General features: G+C 40.9%; 1 pseudogene; it reads left to right on the top strand.

Annotated features, from left to right (window-relative positions):
* The first annotated feature begins 7,441 nt into the window (after window positions 1-7,441).
* LOC114683387 lies at window positions 7,442-7,786 on the top strand (annotated as a pseudogene).
* The last annotated feature ends 217 nt before the right edge of the window (window positions 7,787-8,003 follow it).

The following is an 8,003-nucleotide window of genomic DNA, read 5'->3' as shown; positions in this document are numbered from 1 at the left end:
AAAGCCTGAAAGCTTAACCAGCCAAATGCTTAACCAGTCACATGCTTAACCAGCCAAATGCTGAACCAGCCAAATGCTTCTAGTTTCTGGTCCTCACGCCTTATATACCTTTCTGCTTTCTACCATCACTCCCTAGGATTAAAGGCTTGCTTCCTGGGATTAAAGGCGTGTGTCACCATACCTGGCTGTTTCCAATGTGGCCTTGAACTCACAGAGATCCCAGATGGATTTCTGCCTCTGGAATGCTAGGATTAAGGCGTGTGCTATCACTGCCTAACTAGTGGCTTTTCTGTTCTCTCACCCCAGATAAGTTTATTAAGGTACACAATATTTTGGGGAACACAATACCACCACATTACTGCATGTGCAGGTATAGACAAAGCTCCCCAACTTCAGCAACACTGACATTTGAGGTCTATACTTCTTTGCTGTGTGGACTCCAAAAACACGTGTTTTGAGTTCTTTGCTTTAGGCTTATCTTTGACAACATTTACATTTGTACTTAGTGAGGCTACAAACATAATTCTGAGCACATTAAAAATGTTTGATCACTATAAGGTGACTGATAATTTGTATGTCTTAATTACCCTTTTTTTAAGAATTCACAATAAGTAACTCTTATAAGATTAGCATTTATAAATTAATTTATCCCTGTTATGATTTTGATCCTTAAATTTTTCAGTTTTTTAACTGAAGCTCTTTTAATACCAAAATAAACTTTAAACCAGAAATATAGTCTATGGAGAAACTGAGAGCCACATTTAAAAATCAATTTTATAGTATACTTTTATAAGATCTAAATTAATTTAATAGAACTTTTAATTTACATACATAATTTTTACTGTAGTTTTTGTTATGACTTAACTTCTTCAAATGGTTAAAGCTTAAGAAAGTTAGCAAAGACATAAGTGATTATCTCAATTAGGCATATATTTTTAAGTCAATTTTTGTTACCATGAACAGATCATTACACCATCAGGAATTTGTAACTCTAAATCACCAAACATATATCATCCTTAAGTCATGGCCTCCATTAACTTGTAGAACTTAGTCATACCTTCTGCAGCTTGGTTTTGTCCTCATCTGTTCATTTTTATTTCTAGGACAAAAATCTTAGTTTATCATACAAAATTCATCCTTATTCAAAATATTATCCTTTCTTTTTAACCCTTTTTACCAAAAATATAACCTCATTCTTTTAAACATTTTTCTCTCATATCTATTGTTTCTTAGAATCCAAACTGTAAATATGACTTTTGTAGCAAATTATGACTGCCTGTACACGTACTTTTAAATATTAACCTTTTGTGGGGAGTTTTAGACAACTTTTTCTGTTTAGGCTTTTATCACTTTTTAATATCTACCTTGCCCTGTCCTATGGCTTTAAAGATACAGAAACAGAGAACTTTGACATTTCAGCAAGAGCTTCAAAAATATAGATAATCTTGAATGAGGAAACATTTATTTTTTTAAATAAGAACCAAGTAGTATGGTAGAGCTAAACATCCGTAATTGCATTTAGCCATCTTAACCTGTATATACAAATTTTTCTTGACTAAAAAAATTTAATACCATGAGCATAATAACATTAACAAACAAATCTACTATTTGTTGTAAGAAATTTTCCACAAAGTGTGGGGGGGAGGTGTTTGGTAATATCTGGGGCCTTTTCTCAGTATATATCATAGCATTCCCATAGCTACATAGGTTGACTCCCTCTCCATTCTTAGTTTTCAGGGTGTACACACTAGCTTCTCCACAAAACCTTGAGGCCTCATATAATTGAAACCTAATTACATCATGAGCTGGCTTTTTGGAACCTAGGGCCTATACTGAGATACTTTGCTCAGCCTTGATCCAGGGAGGAGGGGACTGGATCTGCCTCAACTGAATCACCAGACTGGGCTGAATCCCCAGGGGAGACCTTGCCTTGGAGGAGGTGGGAATGGGGTTGGATTACGGGGGGGGGGGGGGGGGCACCGCGGAGGAGAGTGGGGGTGGAAGGAGAGAGGACAGGGGAATCCGTGGCTGATATGTAAAATTAAATTAATTATAAAATAAAATATTTTTTAAAAAAAACCTAATTACATACAAGCCAGGAGGGACTGGATACTAAGGTGAAGGTCCACTGGCCTTGTCGATTTCATCTGTTTCTGAAGGAATATTAACATTTAACAAGCCCACCTATGATTATTTGAACAGTCACAGCTGGAGTTATTATTGAGCCATTTTAAACAGAGGGTCTTTTTTTAAATCCCTTTTATGTATAAGCATCTCATTAGCTGTTTTCAAGGGCACAGTGTCTATCTCTTTTTTCTACCTGTCACAGAGTCAAGAAGCCAGTCTGACCCAGGACAGGAGCTTTGAAAGGAAAGCTGAGAAAAACATGCTTGGTTCTGAAGTGAGTGGACCAAGTCTCATCTCCAGAGCCAGCTTTTCAGTGAGCTAAAACAGCATATGACAATATTTTTTAAATAATATTTTCCTACCCCAAAGGCATTTGCTCTCTGTAACTGAGAAAGAAACAAAAGCAACAGTATCCAGGCTTGGGGGAGGGGCAGAAACAATGGAAGACCACAGGCATAAGGCAAGGGAATCCCAAACCAGAAAGACTATCATCCTATGTGAGTTAGAGGAAGCAGGTTTGGAGACCCAATAGAAAGGATCCAGCATAGCTTTTATCTCAGTCTCCTGCCCAAGAAATGCAGCTGGAGGAACCCTTCCCACACAGAAAAACTGGCCATACACCTCTTGGCCACAATGAGATAGGGTCCTGAGCTGCCAGCTGGCAAGGCTGCCTGGATGCCTGGGCTCTCTGTGAAGATAAAGAGGAGGCTGCTATGCTCCTGCGCACTTCACAGATCCTGCTCCAGTGTCTCCACAACCACCATGTGCCCTACATCACAGATATCTTGCCCTGGCTGGGACCTTATCATGCAGGGCCAGGCTGATGAGACTATATAACTCCCTCCAACCAGACAGGGGAGTCCTCTGGGAGAAGGGGGACTGGAGGTGACTATGTTCTGGGTCTTGGTGACACCATAATCAGGAGGTGAGTGGCGGCAATGAAAGGGGTTGAGAGGAAAGTCTGAGGGGTGGAGAACCTGGGAGAAGCAGATAAAGAAATGATTGGGAGGAAGGACCAAATAAGGAGAGAGCCTGGGAGGGAAAGGGAACAGATAGGTGGGGAGTCTGTGGAGGACAAACAAACAAAATCAGAGGACAGAGTTTACTGGAGCTGTCAATATAATCCCACAAAGGGATTAGCACCACTCATGTAACAGGTGACAAAGGCAGTGCATGGATCTCTTCTTAAGAGTGAGGTTTATACCCCAGGTTGACTTCTGGCCACCAGTAAGTCAAAGTGAGCTGGGAGGACAGGTCATCTTTCCTGTCCTCAAGACAGACAACCAAAGGCGACAAGATGAAACTGAGACACCAATAACAAGGATGACATCCTCTGAGCATAACCTGCCCAGAATATATCCACAGTCACTCACACAATAATCTATCTGGCCATCCACCCAAACCCCATGTCTCCCATAAACTAATGGGAGACAGAATCAGAAAACTGGGTCCTCAGTTATTGGCATCCCAATATAGCATGAGAAGACCAGGGAAGGCTCCTTGTCAGGCATTTCCTTCCCAAACCTTAGGAAGAACCCTCAGCAGGCTGGTTCTCCTTAACTTGAAGAGGGCTCCTCAAGAAGCCTATCCACCTTAGCCAGAACAGAATTGGTTTACAGCCTTATCTCCTAGAAGAATCAGGAAGAATCAATCCACTTTGGTGTCTGGGAACACAGAAGTCATCCCTGGAACATCTTCAGGTGGCACCTCTCCTGCATCCTCCCCACTGACTGAGGAGCTCCAGTATGAAGCTGAGTTCCATATGCATGGGGTAATCTCACTGGGGCTCCAAGTCCAGGTGAGAAAGTTCCAGACCACCATACATAGAAGGCCCAAACAGAGTATTGTATTAGTCAGCAACAGAGAGCAGGCTCTTGCTCCAAAGAACTCATAGCATTGAAGCTGAGAGACACGAAGCTTTTAAAGACAAAAAACAAAATGACATTATGTCAGGTATAGGTCTGGGGAACTTTGTGGTATTCATTTTGGAAGACTGGTTTTTTGGGTGTTATACATTTGGACCATGGTCAGGGTCACAGGAAGACTGAAATGTGTTGCCAAGGTGGATGAGGTTGCCAAGGATTAGAGATTTGCAAAAAGTTCCTGAGCAGACACAAAGTGGAGTTAGAACAAGATCATGACAAGGCAGTGCTACTTCAGTCCCTTCAATCTGGCTGTCTCCATCCATGTCAACATCTAGGATCAATTCATTCACTGATCTGTCAAGTTCTCCTCCAAGTTCATCATAATGTGATGTAGCTTAGCAACACTGCTATAGCTATTTCCATCCTTGTACAGAAGGCCTCTCAGATCTCCTCCTTACCCCCACTGCTTCTTTCATAATTTTGACCATCACAGTCAGAGACTCTGGGAAGTCAATGATCCCATTCCCATAGACATCCACCTCACTGATCATGTCCTAGAGTTCAGCCCCAGCTGGGTTCTGCCCCAGAGATCACACCATGACCCCCAACTCCCTGGTAGTAACGATGCCATCTCCATCCTCATCAAAGAAAGATAAGGCATTCTTTAACTTTGCAATCTGATCTTTGATTACCTTGTCAGCCATGGCAAGGCACAGGATGCACAGAGCACCAGGATCAAGGTTCATCTAGCAGTTGCAGTCCTGTTCTTTATGGAAGACACTGTTTTCTTGAAGTCATCCACCACCTCTGGCTCTTAGAATCTTTCCTCTTCCTCTTCCTCATAGATCCCTGATCCTTAGGAGGTGGAGTTTGATGAAGATATTCCATATAGGATTAAGTGCTCCAAAGTCTCTCACTTTCTGCACATTGTTCACCTGTCGGTCTCTGTGTTAATTCTCATGTACTTTAAGAAGCTTCTCTTATGAGGATTAAGTGAAGCACTGATCTATGGATATAGAAATATGCTATCAGGAGACATTTTTGTTGCTATTTTCTTTTAGCAAAATAATAGTAGTAGGTTTTTCCCTAGGGCCCATGACCTGTCTAGTCACAGGTTCTTGGCCACTTTAGCAGTGTCAGGTATTGGTTCCCTCTCATGAAATGGGCCTTAAATCCCATCAAAAAGTGGTTAGTTATTCACATAAAATTTGTGACACTATTGAACCAGTGTATCTTGCAGGCAGGTCACTCTGTTAAGTAGAAGGGTTTATAGAGGGTGATATTGGTGATTACTTTTATCCTCCGGTGCTGTGCAATGTACTTTATAGCACCATGAGTGCTAGTCAGTAGAAGTGAAGCTTCTCTTTGTGTACCAGCTCAATTCTTCCACATTCAATGGCGTAAGTAAGTGGTATCTTCAGCAATAGGGCCTTATTTTCAGGTTGTGGGGGGTAGCCAATATCCTTGGCAGTACTCTGAGGTGCTTTTGGGTTTCCTTGGTATCCCTTTGTCCAACGGCTCAACAAGATGTAACTCATTCATATCACTGGAGGTTTTACTTGGTGGTATAAGATGTCTAGTTGTGGTATTGTCTCCCCACATCAAATGGTGACTCCATATAAATTCTTTTTACACATGTATATATTTTAGGAAGCTTCTACTGTAGTAGGTTTCGATTTTCAAAATGTCTTTAGTGTTAGTTGTCCCTACCCATATTCCTTCCTCTACCCTGTCCTTCCATTTCCTTCACCATTTAATCTTTATAGTCTAATTTCTCCTTTATCCATTTATAACACTATATTCTATTTCCGTTCATTGGAAGATCCCCTCTTCTATCCCTGTCTGTTACTACTTAACTAACCTCTGTGGCTATTCTGATTGAAACACACATATCTAAGGCTTAAAAGCTAACATCCACTGTTGTGGAATATTTGCACACTATGTGAAGATGTGTCGCTGTGATTGATTTAATAAAGAGCTGAATGGCTAACAGCTAGGCAGGAGAGACAGGTGGGATGTCCGGGGACAGAGAGAAAGAGGAGGAGGAAATCTAGGTGCGCTAATTACAACAGGGAGATGCCTGGAGATGTGGAACTAGTCAGGTGTACAGAAAGAGAGAAGTGGTTTTAAAAAAAGCCACATGGAAGAACATAGATTAAAAATATGAATTACTACTGAATGTACCAGGCTCTGCTGATTCCCCATGGGAGGCTTTACCTTCTTGTAGGAGGAAATGGGAGGTGGGTTGTGGGGGGTAGGCTGGAGAGGCGGGAGGAGGGAAGAGGGGGATCTGTGATTGGTATGTAAAATGAATAAAAAATTTCTTAATAAAAAAGCAATAGAAAAATAAATAAATAAATGAGTTAATTAAGTTATAAGCTAGTTGTGGAAAAGCCTAAGGTAAGGTCAAGCTTTCATAATTAGTAATAAATCTCTGTGTCATTATTTTTGGGCTGGCAGTCCAGACAAGAAAGCTTACTATAATCCACATATAAGACAAAACATAATATTTGCCTTTCTGGGTCTGGATTACCTTACTCAGGATGACTTTTTCTAGCTCTATCTACTTACCTACAAATTTCATTATTCTTAACAGCTGAATAGCAGTCCATTGTGTAAATGTATGACATTTTAAGTTTCCATCCATCAGTTGGTGATATCTAAACCATTTCCACCTTCTGGCTATTATGATTAGGGCATCAGTGAACATGAATAAGCAAATATCTCTATAGTGAGATGTAGAGTCATTTGGGTATGTGCCCAATAGTTGTATAGCTGGATCTTGAGGTAGATCTAGTTCCAGCTTCCTAAGGAACCTACACTGATTTTCACAGTGACTGTTCAAGTTTACACTCTTACCAGTGGGTGAGTGTTCGCCTTAAACCACATCTTCACCAGCATGAGCTGTCTTTTCTTTTATTGATCTTGGCCATTCTGACTTGGGTAAGATGCAACCACAAACTGCTTTTAATTTGTAATAATTTGGTTTAAGATGATGACCATTGAAAGTATTTCTCAGTCATTTGTGTTTCATATTTTGAAAACTCTGTCTGGTTCTGTAGCCCTTTTTTTATTTTTTTATTTTTCTAGTTTTTTGAGACAGGGTTTCTCTGTGTAGTCCTGACTTTCCTGGAACTAGCTCTGTAGACCTGGCTGGCCTCAAACTCACAGAGATCCACCTGCCTCTGCCTCCCAAGTGCTGGGATTAAAGGTGTGCACCACCACCACCCAGCCCTTCTCTGACTTTTTAATTGAAAATTTTTTCATACAAATTATTTGATCACCTTATAATCCAGGACTAGTTCCTCAGTAACAACTCAGTCCTGCTAGAGAAGAGTGAGTGGCCCAGCTCCTTCCAGGACTCTTTATCTTTTGGGTGTGACATAAATCGAGGTGCGAAAACAGAGAAAAGTCTCCAGATACCTACAGGGTTAATTTATTCAAAGAGAATGAAGTCTTATGAAGAGAATGAAGGAACAGCCCAGAACACACCAAAGGCTGATGAAGGCCATCCTTCAGAAGATCCACCACAACAGGCAGGAGGAAATCTTCAGGCTTCTGGTGAAAGTAGGGGGAGGGGCGGCAAGAAGCAGCTGGAAGCTTTAGAGAAGAGCCTACTCAGCCAGTCCCAGAAACTAAAGAGGACACTCCCACAAGACATTTGGACCCTGAAGAAGTGATAAGAGGAGTAGATAAGGGAAGAAATACAAAGAGTAAGAAACAAGTTTGTGGTGATGCATTAGAAGCAAAGACATTCCCGAAGCCGTCCTTACCCTTTGAGCTTCAGGTCTTGAAACCTTTTCTTCTCTGAGATTGAAGTCTTGCAGCTGCTTTTTTCTCTTAGAATTTCCTAATGTACCTTTGAACTTCATCTTACTTCTAACTACCTGGAGGTATTTTCTTTAGGTAGTTTTGTTGTTATCAGCATCTTGTTGGATTTTGGATTTTGACCCATTTTCTACGTTTGTTTATCAGTGGGAAAGTTTTACACTTATGCACGGAAGTGTTAAA

Source organism: Peromyscus leucopus, chromosome X (genome assembly GCF_004664715.2).
Source record: "Peromyscus leucopus breed LL Stock chromosome X, UCI_PerLeu_2.1, whole genome shotgun sequence".
Taxonomy (NCBI): Eukaryota; Metazoa; Chordata; class Mammalia; order Rodentia; family Cricetidae; genus Peromyscus; species Peromyscus leucopus.
Note: the sequence above shows the minus strand (reverse complement) of the source record. Positions and strands in the feature narration are given on the sequence as shown.